The sequence below is a fragment of the Sabethes cyaneus genome, chromosome 1 (genome assembly GCF_943734655.1).
Source record: "Sabethes cyaneus chromosome 1, idSabCyanKW18_F2, whole genome shotgun sequence".
Classification (NCBI taxonomy): domain Eukaryota; kingdom Metazoa; phylum Arthropoda; class Insecta; order Diptera; family Culicidae; genus Sabethes; species Sabethes cyaneus.
In genome coordinates, this window is record NC_071353.1 from 69,658,206 (window position 1) to 69,680,877 (window position 22,672).

The following is a 22,672-nucleotide window of genomic DNA, read 5'->3' on the forward strand; positions in this document are numbered from 1 at the left end:
ACGCCGCTAATAAACAGTATTACGTAGTACGTAGTATTCTTAATATTCAGCAGCAAACGTTAAATTTGAATAATTATTTGCTTGATTTAAACGTTTTTCATCAAACAAGGTGAGACGGGGCAAAATGCGCCATGAGAAGCACGAATTTACTCAACAAACGCTTGCAGTGCAATCAAACGTTTTTTGATCTAGTAGTTCTTGCGTATTTGGACATATGTCAAAACGTTCGTATAAAGTGATAGCGATTTTTCTGAGTTGTGCCGGTTTTGCATTAAAAAAACAGTCGGCGGATTTTGTGCATTTGTTGTGGTGCATTTTGACCCTTTGTTGTAGTTCGTTTTGTGCACACTTATGCGCATTTTGCCCCTAACGAATCTGAAAATAAATTTTCGATGGCCTTAGAAAACTTCACGATTTAAACACATTTTATTGATTTTTGTTTTTCAGGACTAGAATGTTAGATAAAAAACAGTTGTACTTTTGAACCTGCTGTCTACAGGGTGCTCCACCTTTTATGTCGGTATGTAAACGCTGTATAACTTTCACATTTACCAACCGAGATCTTTCATTAGATATGTTTTGGAAACGCCATTTCAGTACAATTTTCGCCATGTATCACTTCACACCGAAAGAATACGGCCAAACAGTCGCTCGAATGGTTGACGCTGAGCCTAATTTTTGGAATACAATTTTGATGACTGACGAGGCAAATTTCAACCTCTCTGGCGGTGTTAATAAGCAAAATTGCCGCATTTGGGGAACGGAGAATCCTCACGAGATTCACGAAATGCCCTTCCATGACCGGAAAATAACTGTGTGGGCCGGGATTTGCGCCAAAATCATCATTGGTCCATATTTTTTCAAGAAAATGAAACTGTCGATGAAAATCGATATCGGCGGATGTTGGCTTATTATGCCTGCCCACGAATGCGCGAAAAAGGTCTAGAAGGTTACTGGTTTCAACAGGACGGTGCACCATGCCACACTGCGAATTCAACAATTCAATTTCTGCAACGAAAATTTCCGGGACGTCTGGTATCAAAAAGAGGCGATATTGACTGGCCACCCAGATCACCTGATTTAACCCCCCCGGACTTCTTCTTGTGGGGTTATCTGAAAAGCAAGGTATACGCCAACCAGCCTCAAACTATTGACGAGCTCAAGGCAAATATTCGTACGGAAATCGACGCTATAACACCCGAGATGCTCAAAACGGTAATGGAAAACGCGGAAAAAAGGAGTCAATTTGTAATTTCTAATAAAGGTGGTCACTTAATTGATATTGTTTTCAAAAACTAAACCAAGAAAATTTTAAGGAACCAAACTAAATAAAAATGTATTACTAATAGAAATCTGTTGTTTTGAAGTTGTCTTAAAGTTATTCAATGTTTTCATACCGCCATAAAAGGTGGAGCACCCTGTAGTTTTACATGTTATCTTTAACATGTCAAAAAATAAAATTTTTAAAAAAATGCATTTTTTTAGATATTTAACTTTTTAGTTTTATTTTCTTTTTTTTCAGTAAAAAATTTTTTTTACAGTGCACAATTTTTTCAGAAAGGCAATTTTATTATCTACAACTTTGCTGGAGACACTATTTCGATCAAATCAACCATTTTTCCAATATAAAATATTTAATGGATTAGCACCATTTTTGGTTAGGCCCTTTTGAAAAAGCAGTCGACATCTTAAATAAATACCTGATATGATATTGTACCTTGCAGCAATTTTACGAGCCCTACGCAAATTCGTTTTTTAATAATTATTATCCTGTAGTTACTAAATACATTGAAAATATGCTTGTCTAGCAAGGAGGGGTGCAGTGAGGAGGCAATAACGAAAAATTGCTGGTTCAAATTGCTAAATTGCAAACATGTGTGGCAAACGCAGAAAATAACCACGCTAATAATTTTCGCGTGGGACTCTAAATAGGTAGAAACTCCGCAATAAAATGACACCATTTTTTAAGGAGAACAGCTATGCAAAGTTTCAGCTGAATCAAAAATGATGAATTAAAAAATATAATATTTTTTCGTCACTTGGCGTGGAATCTCTCATTAATGAGTTATACGGGGTTCTTGTTAACGTGGGCATTATACCCCCAATCCCCCTACCTATATAAATAGAAGGTAAAATTTAAACGTGAAAAAAAGTTTCGATTTCTCTTTTACTAATTTTCGTAATCTGTCAAGACGTTCAAAAAATCCCCAATTGTTGTATTTTCAAAACACAATGTTAGTTTAGGTTCAAAGGAGAATAACATCACATCTGAAAATGCTATTTAAGTTTGAGGCACATCACATGTCTGTAAAAATTGCGTATGACTTTTTAAACGCGAAGAAGTGTTTGCAGATAACTGTTAGGTATAAAACCTGCGAAAGCATATAGGTAATACAAAGACCTTTATAAGAATATTTTTCCCGTTGTTATACTTTGCTATTTTTCTTACTTGATCAATGCAATTATTGCGATGTTTACCGCTCACGACACTGACTAAAAATATTATAGAACGCTGTTGCTCTAAAGATTGTTGATGCACGACCAAGTTTGCTATATTGCGTGTCTGCTTTACGAGTGATTTACGTCAATTTACTCAGTCTAGTTATGGTTCGCTAGATTTATAAAATAATTGCAGAATAGATAACGTATCAAACTAAAATTTAAACTGTTTGAAACTGTGCTTTAAGACTACCTAGAAATTAAGCATCGCTATATAACGATTTTCGAAAACATTTTTTACGGAATGCCGCGTTAACCGGGACGGAGTGACAGTGAGAGTAAACTTCCGCGAGCGCGAGAATGAAGAAGATGGTTGATTTAGCCGTGAGTGTGCATTATAATATTGGGGACTGGGTGTGTTGATTTCTCAGCTTGTCCCGACATTCACAGTGCCGCTGTCGTCGTTGCTGTTTCCTTTACGAGTTGTTATTGTTGGTGAGATCATACCTCTTTTCTGTAAAAAAAAATATGTGACCGTACAGTGAATTCCAGACAGGTTTAAAAAGAGTGGTTTATATTGTTCAATAGTGACTATTTGTGAATGCATTCATTTCTTAGACAGTATTTGCATGTACAGAAACTCCGGTCCAATATTACGATAACGATATACAGTTGCCTAAGACTGAAATACTGCCATTTAAGGGAACGTATCGTGCAGCCTGCTGGTTCTGCTCGATGGCCTAAATAGACAAGGAGTGCGATCTTCGCGGAAAGGCGTTGCTGAATAGTGCCCTAGATTATTAATACCGAAGATTGCTAGATTGCTGCTTATTAAAATTTACAGAAAAGAACGAGAATTGCCCAAATTGAATGATTTTGATTTTCAATATAACACAACGTGTAGGGAAGTGGAGAAGTGATATTAAATGCATTTGAAGTGATGTTATTTGTCATATATGTTAAACTATATATATATATATATATATATATATATATATATATATATATATATATATATATATATATATATATATATATATATATATATATATGGCCAAAAAATAACATATATATATATATATATATATATGTATATAATAAGTAGATTAGTAATTTATATAGAAAAGTGAAGGTCGAATTGTCAAATATCCGCTGTCAAATCAATTCATAAATATTCAGCACCATAATAAAGAAATATGCATTTATAAGTGGGAGAATATAATCTTAGCCAGAAAAGTTATATGAAGAAAAATGAAAAGTTAAACGGAAAAAGGGAAAGCGTAGAATTTTATTTTTGGAAATGGTTAGTGTATACAGTGTGTGTTGCTCTGTGTCTGTCGCATGTGTGGTGTATCCAACTCTTGTTCACGACGGCGTGTATTAAAAATACCGCAGAGCTCAAAAGTATGGTATGTGAATGCCATACGACCGAAAGAGTGTAAAGCACGAGAAAGTTTCATTACATACACTCCTCGTACAGCTGCATCATTTGAAAAGGCGTTCAAAACCAGACATAGGATAAGTGACAATCTGTAAAATAGCCACCAAAATTTATGTAACATAATAGTGACGAAAAACGGTCATTGTAATCACAATAAAAATATTGGGATATACATTTGTTATGTCAATCATCGAATTTTGTATTTGTGAAAACAAATATTGACATTGAAGCCTTGCAATTGAAGTAGTACTTGGTAAGTATTTTTGCGCCGATGGCGGTGTTATCATAAATATCAAAATACAAATCTTTTAACGATTACTGGTCATAAATCCAATTACAAATAGTATGCTCAAAATAGTCATTATGACCATGCTATTGCATGAATAAACTTTTTTCTTCACTTCTTTATGAATAAGAAGAGTCGTCAATGAATTCAATCCTATTGACTCCGTACAGATTCTCCCGAATGTTGAATAATTTGGTCTCTCAGCTAGTTTCATACATTAAGTAGAATCCGGTACATGTATTATAATTCTTGGTGTAGATATTTCCATCATCAAAAATACGTACGAAATCGAACCTGCTTGAGCCACAAACACTAATGCATGATGTCAAGCTCCAATCTCAAGTTAATCAGATACCTATTTGGGAAATAATTTACAGTGTCTTTATATATCTTAAATATTACAATATTCGTGACTGTTCTGAAAATGCAGAATTCACAAAATTATTATTAAACTGCATTGCATATGCATATTTTTTAATCAATGGCCAAAAAATAACATTCACTTATTCGAAGTTTAGCTTTCGAGGTATTACTAAAATAAAAATTACGAATTTTACTAAAATATTATGAATAAACAAGTTAGCTTCGAGGTACGATGCTGGTCTGACAAGACAGTCGTCGTATGTTCGAATCTTGGTTAGGAGGTGCTGCTAGATAGAGTCAGTAGGATTTTTACACCAGCCCTGTAACTGTCCTGTACATTAATAACCGGCCGCGAAGTCTGTCGATAAAGAAGGGTCAAATCTTAGAAAGACGTTTAAGTCCACTGCTTTGCTTTGTGTTTATAAGAATTTGTGAGAGTCATTGTAAATGTTTGAAAGAGAAAAGCGAAATATTCAGATTCATTTCTTCATTGAATGCAATGCACAGTGGTTTGATTGCTCTGGAATCGTGAACTTTTTTAACCGTTATGTGTACGGGAAATTTAACACCCATAAGTGTTCGGATGGGTACCCGGGTACCCACCGAAATGAAATGCTTCTAACTTTACCAATTCTTGACCGATTTTGGATCTTGAACCATCAAAAGATTGGAAAATTTGTCTACTTTTAGAGCATGAGACTTACAAAGCCTGGGACCACGTCTGGTTCCCGTAAATCCGAATCTCCAGGACCATGTTCCGGATCCAAAACAAATGTGTACAATTGTCAACAAAACCACACAATATTGGTCTCAAAATTCATGAAATCACTCCAGGAGTTGATGTTTATCCATTTTGAGTCCATTTAACGAGTTGTCTTCGGAATGGCCATTCCGGAGCAGGCTCCTGTGGGGCCCTATGAGACCAGTAACATGTTTGGATAGAAACCCTAGCAATATGTATATCAAAATTCGTGAAATCACTCCAGGAATTGAAATTTATCCTTTTTGAGTTCAGTTGATGACATGTCCTCGGAATGGCCATTCCGCAACAGGTTGTGGAGCCTTATGAGACCAGGTTAGTTTTAGACTAACCTAGACTAGTTAGTCTTAGACTAACTTAGACGACTAGATGGTTTTTAAAATGGAAATTAAATGATGAAGATACTTAAAGAGACAAATGACTTAGCATGTTTTAAGATCAGTTTTGAATGTACTTTCACTTTAATTATATTTCGGTCGCCAGTTTTTCCAAGTTTTTATTGTATAGCAGTACGAAATATGGCTAATTTTACCTAAATCGTTTAGTAACTCGCTCTGTATAGAAGATACGTGTTCACTTTCTTCTGAAAAAGTGTGTGATTTTAATAGATGCAAATGTTTGTAGAACACTATTTTTCCCTAAATCACATAGTTTTGAAGCTACAGTGAAAAACCCGATTTGTGGGGATCCGTCAGAAAAGATGCCTAATATCTCAAAAACTGTGATACTTACTTACTGTGATAGAGTAATAATGTTTTCAGCAAAAAGCTTCATATTAAGATTACCTAAAACTTTCTAGAACATACTATAGCTCTATATCATCAAATTAGAAAGTTAAATTTTGCAGCGCCACCTGTGTTTGAGTTCCGAACTAATACTAAGCATCAGTTGTTGCGTCTATTGATATACCGAAATTCTTCCGAAGACGCCATATTGAAAAAAGCACTATGAAAAGAGTTATTAAAAAAGTTCACGAATCCGAGCAATCAAACCACTGTGCAATGGTGGGCTTCAAAATACGTGGACGGGGGTTCATAAGTACAACGCTTGCAACCATTGAGACATAGAAATTTCTCTTAAAAACCACTTGTGTACAGTGATTTTTAAAAGAAATCTGTATATTGAAGGTTGCTCTACGTTGAAATACTAATGAATGATCAGCCCCCAGATTATTGTATTAAATATGATACATCGCAAATATGACGTGCCATTCGAATGTCCTTTTTTGACATGAATGACAATAGGCACTTCAGTTAGCTGGTCGATTCACTCCGAGAAGAATTTACTAGTTTTACTTTCACAGCTTACCGCTTGTTACATAGCAGCAAAACATTGCACGTAGTAGTAGTAGTAGTAGTAGTAGTAGTAGTAGTAGTAGTAGTAGTAGTAGTAGTAGTAGTAGTAGTAGTAGTAGTAGTAGTAGTAGTAGTAGTAGTAGTAGTAGTAGTAGTAGTAGTAGTAGTAGTAGTAGTAGTAGTAGTAGTAGTAGTAGTAGTAGTAGTAGTAGTAGTAGTAGTAGTAGTAGTAGTAGTAGTAGTAGTAGTAGTAGTAGTAGTAGTAGTAGTAGTAGTAGTAGTAGTAGTAGTAGTAGTAGTAGTAGTAGTAGTAGTAGTAGTAGTAGTAGTAGTAGTAGTAGTAGTAGTAGTAGTAGTAGTAGTAGTAGTAGTAGTAGTAGTAGTAGTAGTAGTAGTAGTAGTAGTAGTAGTAGTAGTAGTAGTAGTAGTAGTAGTAGTAGTAGTAGTAGTAGTAGTAGTAGTAGTAGTAGTAGTAGTAGTAGTAGTAGTAGTAGTAGTAGTAGTAGTAGTAGTAGTAGTAGTAGTAGTAGTAGTAGTAGTAGTAGTAGTAGTAGTAGTAGTAGTAGTAGTAGTAGTAGTAGTAGTAGTAGTAGTAGTAGTAGTAGTAGTAGTAGTAGTAGTAGTAGTAGTAGTAGTAGTAGTAGTAGTAGTAGTAGTAGTAGTAGTAGTAGTAGTAGTAGTAGTAGTAGTAGTAGTAGTAGTAGTAGTAGTAGTAGTAGTAGTAGTAGTAGTAGTAGTAGTAGTAGTAGTAGTAGTAGTAGTAGTAGTAGTAGTAGTAGTAGTAGTAGTAGTAGTAGTAGTAGTAGTAGTAGTAGTAGTAGTAGTAGTAGTAGTAGTAGTAGTAGTAGTAGTAGTAGTAGTAGTAGTAGTAGTAGTAGTAGTAGTAGTAGTAGTAGTAGTAGTAGTAGTAGTAGTAGTAGTAGTAGTAGTAGTAGTAGTAGTAGTAGTAGTAGTAGTAGTAGTAGTAGTAGTAGTAGTAGTAGTAGTAGTAGTAGTAGTAGTAGTAGTAGTAGTAGTAGTAGTAGTAGTAGTAGTAGTAGTAGTAGTAGTAGTAGTAGTAGTAGTAGTAGTAGTAGTAGTAGTAGTAGTAGTAGTAGTAGTAGTAGTAGTAGTAGTAGTAGTAGTAGTAGTAGTAGTAGTAGTAGTAGTAGTAGTAGTAGTAGTAGTAGTAGTAGTAGTAGTAGTAGTAGTAGTAGTAGTAGTAGTAGTAGTAGTAGTAGTAGTAGTAGTAGTAGTAGTAGTAGTAGTAGTAGTAGTAGTAGTAGTAGTAGTAGTAGTAGTAGTAGTAGTAGTAGTAGTAGTAGTAGTAGTAGTAGTAGTAGTAGTAGTAGTAGTAGTAGTAGTAGTAGTAGTAGTAGTAGTAGTAGTAGTAGTAGTAGTAGTAGTAGTAGTAGTAGTAGTAGTAGTAGTAGTAGTAGTAGTAGTAGTAGTAGTAGTAGTAGTAGTAGTAGTAGTAGTAGTCTAATGCCACACATATGCCAGAAATGCATTTTACATTAGTCATTGATCTAATGATCTGATATCGTCTTATGTCACCCTTTCGTACAACCCTTAGAGCTGTATACCTTGTAGTTTTTTATGCATGCTTTTTCCTACATCCTACTCCTTTTTATTTTTCCAAAACGGTATCTTACTTCTGCGCATATTTTATCAGATATTTTTATCGTTTTCAAGTAATTTTAAACTTCCAGTTGTATTTATGATTTGTCAAGGGAAACCACGTTTTTGTTTTTTTTTCTCCTGGATCCACAAAACGAATTTGTCATTTGCGGCACACTTAATAGATTCGTAGATCGGTGATATTTTGTGAAGCTAAGAGATACCCGGAATAGAACCGGCCTTTAATTCGAGCTGATTAATACCAGATTCAAACCGAAAGAACTACTTAGGCCTATGTGATTCAAGGGTTCCGCAATATTGGCTAATATAAGTGGTACAAACCACAATCCGAATAAATCTCCACCTTTCCTATCATTTCTGCCAGTGTAAAAACGATTTTTAACCAACTCGCACGTTACGTGGAAGCATCAAATTTGACGCGATTAAGAAATGTTCAATAAGTTACGATATGTCACGGCAATAGCAAGACTAAATAACCAAAGCAAATATGCATTATGTTCGTAATATTATGTCAAGTTTTTGTGAGATACTCAAGAATCGTCAATTGATGTATAAATTCTATAATATGCCTTATTAGGCCCAAAGTGTTTCTTTTTTTCCTTATATCTACTTATATCTATCCCTACTTATATCTGGCCTCGAGGTACGATGCCGGTCTAACAAGCCAGTCGTCGCATGTTCGAATCTCGGTTGGGAGAAGTTGTATGAGTCAATAGGATGGTAGCACTAGCCCCGCAATTGTTTTGCACTCTTACAACGGGCTACAAAGTCTGTCGTATGAAAATAGAAGGCCAAGTTTCGAAAGCGAAATGTAGCATCTAGGGTTTGTTTTGCTTATGTGTTCATAATTTGAGGTATTTAAAAAATTGTTTACCGTCGCAAACAGTATTTTGTATTTTAGATAATGACACATCAATTTTGGATAATAACACAACCCAGATGAACAAAAAAAATCAGAAAGGTTGTATTCCAGACATAACCGCGTAGCTGGCGTAGAACTACGTTAGGCGGGTTTTTGCAAAGAAACCTTGACTTTCACACCATATTGACATATGTGTGGCGTAAAATAGCGTTAAGTAAATAATAGTGCCAAATAATTATATCGTATTTTTGGTATGTATTTTGTGCAATTTGTGATGCCAAAAACTAACATTTTTACCAGTGCCAGAATCGGAATATAGCCTGAATCCGTTAATTGGGTCACGACTGCACTTCAGCTGATTTGCTAATTGGGCCGACTGACAGTTGTTTGAAATTTTTAAACTCAAAAGTTCAATAGAATTTTGACATTCAAGTTGGAGAATAACCCAACTAACGAACACCCAATTAACGAACTGTAGGGGTATTAGGGGCCTAATGATCACACGGGGCGAAATGGGGGTGCCCCATTTCTTTTCTACGAAAGTACGCATTTTGTAACATCAAATGGCATGCGGAACATTGCTGTAGGTACTACAGTATCTATTTATCAACAAATGAGTGATCTCTCTACTTTTAAAACACGGAGTTAGGTCATTACGAATATTTTATAAAGTTTTTGTCCCTCCAGTGTTGGGCCACTGAAGGGGGGTGGGGCGAAAAAAAAAACAAAGAGATTTTTTTAATCGAGCAAAAAACATAGGTTTTAAGCATTTGTACTTAAAGTTTAAACCTGAAAACCAAATCTATTCTTGCTTTTAATATTATTTATATAATTATATAATTATATAATTGTAATTATAATTATATAATTATTTTCCATGCAAAAATCTACGCAAAAAAGACAAAAACGAGAGAAAATTTTTTAGGCCGATTTTCGGAAATTCCATTGCTTGAATTTCCATTTCTGTTTCGCGCTAGAAGCGTTAACTCAACTCGTACACTCATTTTTCGAGTTTTTCAGACTGTAGAGCCCACAGACAATTGATTTTATAAAAAAAATTAACTCGTATCCTGCAAATTATTTTTTTGCCCCTCGATTTTTCAAGCCAATTTTGAAGGGCGGGGTGACAAAAACTTCAAAAATAGCAGGCTCTACAGCCTGAAAAACTCGAAAAATAAGTGTACGAGTTGAGTTAACGCTTCTAGCACGAAATAGAAATGGAAGTTCAAACAGTGGAATTTCCGAAACTCGGCCAAAAATAATTTCTTTCGTTTTTGTCTTTTTGTTCGTAGATTTTTGCATGAAAAATAAGAACGTATTTATTAAAAGCAAGAATAGATTTGGTTTTCACGTCTAAACTTTAAGTAAAAAAGCTAAAAATCCATATTTTTTTTGCTCGATTAAAAAATTCTCTCTGTTTTTTTTCGCCCCCCGCCTTCAGTGGCTCAACACCGGAGGGACAAAAACTTTTTTAAATATTTGTAATGGCCAAAATCAACATTAAATATGTGTGGTTTTAACATATTTAAGTATATAAGGGGGAGGAACAAATAAGTAAAAGTGGCTGTGGCATTTAGACCTTTATAAGTTGTGTGAGTGGTCCAAATCTAAAAGAGAATGTATAAACTTAACCTCATGTTTGTTGACTTGAACTTTATAATGAGGTTAGACATTAAAAACGGTAGACTTTCCAATAAACAGAGGGAATGGTAGACAGAGTAATGAAATCATATGTGTTTCATAGTATCATGGAGTGGAACTACCGAATGAGTAGTTTAAATAGTTTTCTACCGGCGACGGGGATTGCCGTGATTCGCAGATTCGCACCTCCCCTCACATCAGAGGCCACTATCCTTTTGTCTTTCAGCCACTTGCACATCTGTTTTCGATAAGGTTGACAATCTCAGGCGAGCGAGTGTGAAAAGCATAGCATCCAAAGCTTACTCCACTGACGCAAGCCTACGACAAACAACTGCTGGTACTGTGTGCATACATTCTGTTACTTACACACTCGCGATTGTACAGCATCATAGCAATTTTCGAACATCCCGCCCGCAAATCCAAAGCTCACGAGCTGTCCATAGGTCGCGAGCACGAGCGGCACACTAGGATGTATGGATACAAATTTTACTTTACTTCTTTTCTTCTTCATTTTACACCCTCGCTTACACACGCGTGTGCGGGCCATTACGAGCGATGATAGGTATCAACTGGTGGGTTGCAATGACGAGCGTAAGCAACGACCGTGGCTGATAACTAAATAGCAAAGCCTAGGTGCTACATTCCGTTAGCGAAACTTGACCTTTTGTTTTTTTATACGACAGACTTCACAGCCAGCTGTTAGAGTGCAGGACAATTGCAGAGCCAGTTGCTACGATCCTATTAACTCTAACAGTCTCTCCCAGTCGGGATTCGAACATACGACTGGCTTATTAGGCCAGCATCATACTAGAGGCCAACTGGGAAGTGATAACTAAATACACTATGGCAAAAACTTGTCGCAGTGCATGAGAATATCAGAAAAGAAATCCGTAAGAAATGCTCATGCATGTGTGAAGAAAATCGTGAGAGAAAATTGGACCATACGAATGCGGGTTTTACAACACTACGTTTCAGTTTGCAAATTCTCATAATACAAAACACAAAACTTTTTTCCTCATTTAGACATATCTACCTCTCCCCCTGATTAGCTCTCCTCGGTCAGCGGCCCTTTTGTCTACAGCAACTTGTACGTCTCTCCGAAGATAATGAAAGAGAAACAAAGCCTTCCTTATATTGTTCTTCTCCCATCAAAACCCTCCCATCTTTTCACACACTCTTCATCTTATCTCCCAGCCACTTGTAAAACTTCTAACGGTCTAAATGCAAGGTATTATTATTATTATTATTATTATTCTATATTTGAGAGGTTTTCAACCTGTGGCTGGTTCGCTTCTTAATGCCAGATGATCGCAGCCACTTTTACATATTTGGACCTCCCCCTCCCCTTTTCGCGACCACCCCGCTTTTGTCAAACCCCTTTGCTGATTTACTTATGTCAAGAAACATGTACGCCAAGTTTAATCATGAACAGTAGAGTGTCCCAAAATAGCACTATGTCAGAAAACCCGGAGGCTCAACCCTCAAATGATAGCTTAGGGTGTCACAACAAAACTTTTATATGACGTCAACATTGGTTGCCGCGATTTAGGGGTCGCACATTAGAGTTTTATGAAAAAATGGCATTTTTCAGGAGTAAATTCAGAAAAATATTTTTAGAAATGGTAAAGTGGGTAAAAAAAGATACTTAAATATTTTTTTTCACAATCATTGAGATCTGATACATTCATAAAAAAGTTATGGTGGCATGTCTGGAGTCATATTTGGTTACAAAAATTTATTGAATTTGGCAAAAATTTAAAATTTTTGAAGTTTCATTTAAATAAACGTCAAAACAGGGTATCGAACAGTATATCAGAGTAACGTACGTATACTGTATAGATGAGAAATTTTATGACAAACAACTTTGCCGAAGAAAATACGGACGTATGTTCAAATCTCGCTGAGGTATTCACGTTTTTCTGAAGGCGGGACCAAACATATTTCCGAAATTTTCAAATTTTAGTAGTTCCACGTGAAAAAGGTAAATGATAAAACGTATTTATTCTAAACGTTACCTACGTGTTTGATAGGAAGAAATATGCACCTTCCACAGAATTTAGCACCATTTAGGATCAAGAATCACTTTAAAAAGGACGTACTTATTTTTAAAGGTACTTTGTTTGAAAAATCTTATCTCCCGAAACTAGGGTTGCTCCAAAGTGATGCCTAAGCGTGAGTTGTAGAAAGTTGATTTTTAAACCTGAAAAAATAAACACTGAAATTTTTTTGACCCTTTTTGTACTATCAGTAGATGGTAGAATCAGCAAGGTGTATTCAGACAAATTGAAAGGTAATATTTACCCAAGCAACAATGTGAGTTTTATTGTACTCTTATGGTGGTCTTCAAGACTAATTTTGGTCTTAAATGCCATCACAAGAGTGTAATAAAACCCAAATTGTTACTTGGGTATTCTAGTTGCTAACTTGGTAATATAACACGGATAACATAGGAAAAGGGCACGTTTAAAATAAAAAAATAAAATCTTAAATATCAAATATCTTAAATCAAATATCTTAAATACGGCTGCATTTAGAAGCTAATCATTATTTTGAACACGTGTTGTCAAGCACATACGAAGTTGTTCTTCAAATTCACATTACATATATGTATAACGAGAAATATAAGAATAGTAATAAGAAATATAATAATAATCTTAGGTTACAAAATATTCATAAAGGTCGTTGTTCTACAAAATCCTTTGATAAATGTTGCACCATTTCAGAAAAAGTCTCAAAATGCATCAAATCACCACTATTTTTCCAAAAAAAAATCGAAGTTACCATTTCCTGTATATTTTAATTTTACATTTTTACCTGACGTTAGAACACAGTGAATTTTTTTCAGTGTTTATTTTTTCATGTTTAAAACTCAATTTTCACAAACTGACGCTTAGGCTTCATTATGGAGCAAACCTAGTGTCAGGGGATACAATTTCTCAAACATAGTACCTATTAAAATAATTACGCCCTTTTTAAAAATGATTCTTGAGCCTTAATGGTGCCAAATTCTTTGGATGGTGCATGTTTCCTCTTATCAAAAACACAAGTGACGTTTAGAGTAAATAGTTTTTTCATTTACCTCTTTCACATGAAACTGCTAAAATTTAAAAATTACAGAAATGTGTTTTGTTCCGCCTTCAGAAAACAGTAAATATCTCTACGAGATTTAAAAAGACGTCCTTACTTTCTTCGGCAAAGTTATTCGTCATAAAATTTCCCATCTATACAGTATAGCTACGTTGCCCTGGGACACTGTTCGATACCCTGTTTTGATATTTATTTAAATGAAATTTCGAAAATTTTAAATTTTTCCCGAACTCAATCAATTTTTGTAACCAAATATGACTCCAGACATGTCACCATAACTTTTTTATGAATGTATCAGATCCCAATGATTGTGAAAAAATAGTTAAGTACCTTTATTCACCTACTTTAACATCTCTAAAAATATTTTTTTTGAATTTACTCCTGAAAAATGCCATTTTTTCATAAAACTCAAATGTGCGACCCCTAAATCGCGGTACCCAATGTTGACGTCATATAAAAGTTTTGTTGTGACACCCTAAGCTATCATTTGAGGGGTGAGCCCCCGGGTTTTCTGACATAGTGCTATTTTGGGACACTCTAATGAACAGTCAACCCAAGCAGCACCATTTGTTGCATGAAGGGTTACGCAACTATAATTGAAACATTCAAATATGGTAAAAGTTCGCATCAGTTACCTTTATCGAACTGTTATGTGATTGAAAAAGCGCAAGAGGTGGAGCCTATATGCAACCAATTGTTACACAGATGTTTTATGGAACATCAATGCGCGTTATCTATCCATTCGCGACTACGATACTAAAAGAGATTTTAAGCCTGTTCGCACTCCCACGAAATCCTATGCCGCGTTGTCAAAACTTGCGTGAAAATATAAACAAAAATACTTCCTTCTCTTTTTTTCTCGCACAAAAACCAATGCGCGTTATCTAAATACAAGCAGGTATTCGCGACTACGATACTAAAAGAGATTTTATGCCTGTTCGCACTCACACGAAATCCTATGTCGCGTTATCAAAACTTGCGACTACGATACTAAAAGAGATTTTAAGCCTGTTCGCACTCCCACGAAATCCTATGCCGCGTTGTCAAAACTTGCGTGAAAACAAAAACAAAAATACTTTCTTCTCTTTTTTCCTCGCACAAAAACCAAACAATTATGAGCAACTTCATCACGAATTATGTTTAGCGGGAACCGGGATTTCCTCTCTGGGCTCCAAGACGAAAATTATTTACATTAATATAATGCGACTTTAGTTTTTTGGGCCTATTATGAGCTAATCTCCATGCCATTCAAAATTTATCGTGCAAAATATAATTTTGCTTTGTATTATTTGATGCGCCTCGTGAAAGTTATTAATTTATTTATTTTCAAGTTTAAAGAATTAACCCAGCCAGATTAAGAATTCGTTTACGATGGAAAAATGCGGTGTAAAATCGAACTAGATACTGTAATCAAATAATATTTTAGTAAATGCCACGGATTCCTGATGAATGTTCGTGTAATTATTGTTAAAATAAAAACATTCCTTCGTTGAAAAATATTTTTTCATAAAAATATGGCGGAATATGATGTTACATTGGTTGTATTTGTTTGGTTACATTTTATTTAACAATATGCCGTAATCAACATGATGCAACATCATGTGACATTATTGTTTAGCAATGGCATTATAATAACACGATGTTGCGATGAAGTTTCATGTTGCTAGATATTGACTAATATATTTGTGACAGCCAGTATAAGTATTGGATAACCTGAATCCAACATATTAATAACATGAAGTTGCTTATTTGTTGCGTGTTTCAATACTGTAACCGGTGAAGTTTTTTGCAATTTAAACAAGACTTAATAGCCACATGGAAGATGTTGCAAGTGCTGCTTGGGAAGGCCTTCCGGAGTTATGGCGCAACTCGTTTACTTTTATATACTTAAATATGCTAAAACCACACATATTCAAAGTTGATTTATTTGAGATAGACAAAAATCCACTCTCCAATTTTTTGATATTATGCACAAAAAATCACGATCTTTCAAACGCAATCAACCGATTTTAATTCTGCTTGCATCTTTCTAAGATACTAACATTTGAAAACGGCCTATTTTTATCACAAAATTTAATATAAGTGTAGAAGTAAAATAGATAGCCAGTTTCTTTTTTCACCAAAAGTTGCGTCTTATTGAGCCTCAAAAGTCATCTGAAGAAGTATTTTGCGAGAAATGCAAAATAAAAAAGTTATGGAGAAAATTCTCAAAATAGCAGGGTCACCCTAACTTGACTCAGGAAAATCGCCCTAATATGGAAACGGTTCGGATTAGAGGGATTTCGTCTTCTGCAATATTACTCAAAATACTTCAAGCTATAAAACTGCTGAAATTAATATCGCTCTACCTTGTTTCGTTTTGAAGATAATTTCTGGATTTTGGTTAAGGGTCACTCTAAAATAGCTCATGCCAAAAAAAGCGATATCCTAAATCAAGATTTTATTTCTAACACATAAATAGTCTAAAATCAACGACTACTGAGTAAACAATTTATTCCACCTAATTTGGCTTTCTGGACCACAGTGCAATGTCTAACCGGCGCCTTACGGACAGCCCTGAGAGTTTCCTTGCACCCTTCAATTACTCACACCACAGGTCTTTTAGGATAATCCGTCAGTCCCGCCAGCTCCCGAGCCGATGCTGATGGATTCTGCAAGTGAATGCACACAATAACTTTCGTTTCTCCTCTTGCATGATGAACATCTTGAAATCATGTTACCTATAAACTGTGAAAAAAATATACCGAGCAGAACTATTTACAAATAACACAACGCTACCAAAAAGGAGCATCCACGACCAAAATGAAGTGCCCAATTTCTAAATGATCCCATCTTTACTACCGAACCGATTGAGCAAATAAGACATTCAGTATGTCCCGCATTCATTCAAAAAAAATCTGAAGAAGAAGAAGAAAGAGTCCGGAAGACATAATTGGTCGAAAAAGGCCTTGCAAGCGGCCTTGACCACTATAAGACGAGACGGAATATCTACAAAACAAGTCGCCAAGTACCACAGCATTCTGGGGCACACGTTAACTCGGTATGTGAGGCCATACGAAAGGGCAATCTCAGGGCAGGAGCTGGACCAAATTGGTTCCTTCAAAACTGTTTTCGCTCCCGCTGCAGAACAAGAGCTGGTGGTCCATATTTTGTATATGGAGGTTCGATGCTATGGTATTACTACCCGTGAAATCAGTACCCTCGTATACCAGCTGGCAGAGGGAAACGGAAAAGCATATGTCTTCAACACTAAAACACAGCTAGCTTAAGCGTCATCCGAAACTTTCCTTGTGTGCTCCAAAGGTAACCTCTGCGGCTCAATTGGCTTTAAGCGGCTTGCGGTCAATAGTTTTGACGTAGGACTACGTCTTACGGCAAGTTTTGAGATAGGGTGTCATTCCAAAAAGTCGAAAAATGCGAGCGTCACGAAAAATGACAGGTTTTGAGGGCTAATAGCTCAGCGGTTTTCCGATCGATTTTCAATATTCTTACACCAATCGATCGGAAAATCTTCTAAGAATTGATCCAAATGAAGAAAAGTATGGATTCTTGATGTTGAACTATTGAAAAATTGAAAATAATGAACCTATGTTTTACCAGAATTCTCGCTTCGTGATTGCTTGGATGATTTTTTACGATGATCTAAACCTATACCAATTTGATATCTGTGCTTGAGAAGTTGAATTGAACGTATGCAATGTTACTATTTTGATAAATGTTACATACAACGCATGTAGCATGTATATATGTAGCATATAGCATGTATACATGAAGAATCGAATGATTACAAGCATGAATGCATGCCACTATCACTACAAAGAGACTTACGTAGTCCTGCGTCACCTATATATGCGGTCGTATCTTGTACACAACCCCTCTGATTATTTAGATGTTTTGACACGTTTTATGTTTGTGTATGTGTATGTATGTGTATATGCACGTGTTTCAATATGAGTATATGTGTGCGTATAGGTGTGTGTGTGTCGTTGTTGTACTTATATACACCCTTCAAGCCCCACATACTAACCGATTTTTAGTTTTTGAAGGATAAGTTTAAATTGCAATTTTCGTCATCATATCAATTATTTTTTAATTTGTTAATAGTATGCCTTTTATTATCGCTAGTGAATGTATGTTTTGCAATGACGACACTTTAAAAATTCAGTCATTTTGGATGCTTAAATCAGCCAACAAATTAGGGTGCTCATTATGCCCCTAATACCCCTATCTCCCTCACGCACCCAGCTATTAACAAAATTCTCTCGTCAATATCAAACACTATTGACATATATTTGTATTTTGATGATATCAAAAAATTGTTATGTCAAAATGGCTTGACGTGCTACAGGTTGAGAAATCCAAATTTTTGCGCATCGATAATTTTTCAGATCGTTTTATTCATTTTAACGATTGAAGGCTACTAAGTAAGTTAAAGTTGTTTGCAAAATGTGTTGTACCTTACTGCCTTATACAGAGTTGACGGTCAAATAAACATTAGCACCATTACGGATACCTTCTGCCTTGTCTTCTCCATCATTTTCGTAAGAAATTGATGCTTGAGTATCGAATAGTAAAGAATTGCAGGCAACTAACTGACGCAAAGCAGCAACTGAAACATTCAAAACTATTCTCGGATAAAAGAGTCGCTGCTTTTCCTCACTTTGAGAATTGCTGCGTTACACATATCACATATTTGTGCTGCGGCACAAATATCTCTTCAGCCATGTTTCCTTGTAAGACACTTACTTACTTATTAACTGGCCTAACGTCTTACGACAAGGCCTGCGCAGTGTAATTTCTCCATCTGTTTCGGTCCATGGCAACATGGGATCTCCCATCGCCAGATCTCGCTCCACCTGGTCTTGCCACCTCGCTCGCTGTGCCCCTCTTCGTCTTGTTCCTACCGGATTCGATGCGAAAACCATTTTTGCAGGATAGTTGTCCGGCCTTCTAGCAATATGTCCTACCCAACGAATCCGTCCAGCTTTAACCACTTTCTGAATACTTGGTTCACCGAGCTTGGACGCGTGAGCTCGTGGTTCATTCTTCGCCTCCATACACCGTTCTCCTGCACTCCGCCAAAGATGGTCCTTAGCACCCGTCGTTTGAAAACTCCGAGTGCTCGTAGGTCCTCTTCTAGCAGTGTCCACGTTTCGTGCCCGTAGAGGACAACCGGTCTAATTAGAGTTTGGTACAATGTGCACTTTGTACGGGGGCTCAAATTGTTCGACCGCAAGTGTTTGTGAAGTCCGTAGTAGGCCCGACTGTCGCTGATAATACGTATTTTAATCTCACGGCTGGTATTGTTGTCCTTTGTTGCCAGTGAGCCAAGGTATACGAACTCGTCGACTACCTCGAACTCATCCCCGTCGATTACTACGGTACTGCCCAAGCGGGCCCTGTCGCGCTCGGTCCCGCCCGCCAGCATATACTTCGTTTTAGACGTATTTATCTTGAATCCAATCTTCTCTGCTTCGCGTTTTAGTCTGGTGTACTGATCTTCCACCGCCTCAAATGTTCTGCCGACAGCATCCACGTTGTCAGCAAAGCAGATAAATTGACTGGATTTATTGAAAATCGTGCCCCGCATTTCGATCGCCGCTCGTCTTATAACACCTTCAAGCGCAATGTTGAATAGCAGGCAGGAAAACCATCTCCTTGTCGAAGTCCCCTGCGAGATTCGTATGGGTCCGACAATCCACCCGAGATTCTCACACAGCACTGGATTCATCCATCGTAGCCATGATAAGTTTAGTAAGCTTACCCGGAAAGCCGTTTTCGTCCAAAATTTTCCATAGCTCTTGTCGGTTTACGCTATCACATGCGGCTACAGGTAACAGGTGGTGCGTGGGGACTCGGAATTCGCGGCACTTCTGGAGGATCTGCCGCCGTTTACCAGCCCCTTGTAAGACAACAGTTCCGAAAAAAAATCTTCCAGTACCTATTCGCGACTATGAAAGCTCAAGAGATTTTTAATCCTGTTCGCACTTACACGAAAACCCATTGTCAAAACTTGCATGAAAACAAAAGCAAAAATACTTCCTTCACTTTTTCTCACGCAAAAACCAAACAAATATTAGCAACTTCTTACTCGCGTCGCGAATGTGGATACAATCTGCCAAAAAGAAAGGATTGCTGCTCACTTTTCTGTGAGTTTCACCTTCAGGACATCAATTTGGACTAGATTCAATGTTTAAAAATGAACTAGGTTGAAAGCAGTGATGTCCAAAAATTTCAATTATTCGATTACCGATTAATCGGCGAGCATTGTCTGCACTTATCTATTAATTCAACTATTCGTGCTAGTGGTATTCGATTAGAAATATTTGATTATTTTTTTCATTAATTCGATTAATCGAACGATTATGAACGATTAGCGGCCATTATTCGGGGATTATTCGCATTCATATTATTTCCTTTGAACTATTCGATTAATTCAACTACTCGTGCTGGCAGTATTCGATTAAAAATTATTCGAATATTTTTAAAGTTATTCGATTACTTGAATTAATCGAACGATTAACGGACTTCACTAGTTGAAAGGAAAGGGTGGTTTCATGCTTTAACAAAATTGTTTGCTTTTAAGACATCAAACTGGACTAGGTTTGTCGCAGTCCTAAGAAATCTTGTTGGGACGAGAGGACTTTATCACTCCTTCTGGCATACTTCCCAAGCACAGATATCAAATTACTATAAGTCTAAACGTCGTAAAGAATCTTCGACCTATTGGGACGAGGGGGTTTTGTTGCTTTTTTTCTAAACATAAAGTAATCGAAATCACAACAAACAGATGGTTTATTTAACTGTCGTCCCTGCCTGTGGAGCAAGGCGATCACAAAGAAAATGTATGGGATAATTTGACCTTGAAACTGTTCGGTAATTTTTACTAATTAGTGATTGAAAAAGAATGTTACAATAGAAATCTTATAATTGCTACATCTTTTATGAGTCGATCGGTGTCGAAACCATGAAAATCCATTCATAATTGGCAGAGCTATTAGCGTTCAAAATCTTTCATTGTTTCGTGACGCTGGATTGAGTCCAAATTTTGGATTGACACCCTGCGGTAAAACGTATTCTACGTCCAAAGATCCGCACAGAGTTTCTGGGACTCCTCGCATAGGAATTGTGAGGAGGAATTCTGTAGAAGATTCGTACAGAATGCCTTACTTGAAACCAGAATTCTTGTATGAAAATCCAAAGGTTGGAATCCTCGACTCCTTATACCTCGACAGGGATGGCACGATCACTTTGACCCAATTCACATTCATTTGACAGAACCATCTCAGCCAAGCAAAATGTGACAAAGTTATATATGGGACATTTGTAGAACTAGTTATTGTCAATTGCAAGGAAAATTGTACCATCCAAAGTGCGATATCGCTCATGAAAGTGCTATTTTGCATTAAATCGTTTCGGTATCTTCGGCGCACTTATTGCTTGGAAGATAACGAAAAAGTGCGTCGAAGATACCGAAACGATTTAATGCAAAATAGCACCATTATGAGCGATATCGCCCTTTGGATGGTACAATGTTCCTTGCAATTGACAATATTATCTACAATTTTGCTAAATTGTGTTGCAATGTGTTGCGGATTTTGTATGGAAAAGTAATTTATAAAGGGAAACAAAACAAAGGATTTTTCCTATGTACCTTCCATGGGTGGAAACCCTCTCTTTTGTCACCCCTTTTACTTATTTGAACCCCTCCCCCCATGTTACGGCCACCTCCTTTTGTCAATCCTCCAGTGCTGATTCCCTTATGTCAAGGAACATGTGTGCAAAATTTGATCGGAATTTCTTTACTACACCTAATTGTTTTACCTTTGTTATACTATAACAAAGGTTTAAAAATTGGTCGAAAAACACGAAATTGATCCGAGGCCCGGAGGGCCAAGTCACATATACCAATCGATAGGGTTCGACGATTTGAGCAATGTCTGTGTGTGTGTGTGTGTGTGTGTGTGTGTGTGTGTGTGTGTGTGTGTGTGTGTGTGTGTGTGTGTGTGTGTGTGTGTGTGTGTGTGTGTGTGTGTGTGTGTGTGTGTGTGTGTGTGTGTGTGTGTGTGTGTGTGTGTGTGTGTGTGTGTGTGTGTGTGTGTGTGTGTGTGTGTGTGTGTGTGTGTGTGTGTGTGTGTGTGTGTGTGTGTGTGTGTGTGTGTGTGTGTGTGTGTGTGTGTGTGTGTGTGTGTGTGTGTGTGTGTGTGTGTGTGTGTGTGTGTGTGTGTGTGTGTGTGTGTGTGTGTGTGTGTGTGTGTGTGTGTGTGTGTGTGTGTGTGTGTGTGTGTGTGTGTGTGTGTGTGTGTGTGTGTGTGTGTGTGTGTGTGTGTGTGTGTGTGTGTGTGTGTGTGTGTGTGTGTGTGTGTTTTTTTTTTTTTTTTTTTTTTTTTTTTTTTTTAACGAGTAGGGAAATCTGCTATCAGACACCTGAAAAGACAGCTCAGGGAGTGGGGTTTGGTATCCCGTGAAGATCGTGGAGATCCAGACCCACTAAAACCCTACTCGAGTCTCCAGCCTCAATCCCCCCTGGAACCACCTTATCGGTATTACTTCAGGGAGGGGCTATTGTGCTTAACGCACGCTCTTAGATAACTACTGGACTATGGTAGTTAGGCTGTTTATTCGCCGTTGATCGGCTTTCCAACGATTTTGTAGCTCAAGTACGATCTGGGTAGCAGCCGCATTGACCGCACCCCAGACGTCCGAGCTAGAACACATCCTTTGGACTAAGTTATCCGGAGTAGTGTCCTGTCCGCTAACTGCCATCATGTTGCTTCTCACGCCCTCGAAACGAGGGCATATGAAGAAAGCATGTTCTGCAGTTTCCTCAACGTCCGCGCATTCAGGACACTCGGGGGACTCCGCATGCCCAAATTTG

The 22,672-nt window shown here is 37.0% G+C and overlaps 1 protein-coding gene across 1 annotated transcript in view; it reads left to right on the forward strand.

Annotated features, from left to right (window-relative positions):
• Positions 1–3,026: 3,026 nt before the first annotated feature.
• The window catches only part of LOC128733161 (STE20-like serine/threonine-protein kinase), a 75,396-nt gene continuing 55,750 nt past the window's right edge, over positions 3,027–22,672 (forward strand). Inside the window, exons 1-2 of the mRNA XM_053826805.1 lie at positions 3,027–3,376; positions 3,562–4,133. The gene's annotated coding sequence lies outside the window, so the exon portion shown is untranslated. The remainder of the gene's footprint in view (positions 3,377–3,561; positions 4,134–22,672) is intronic.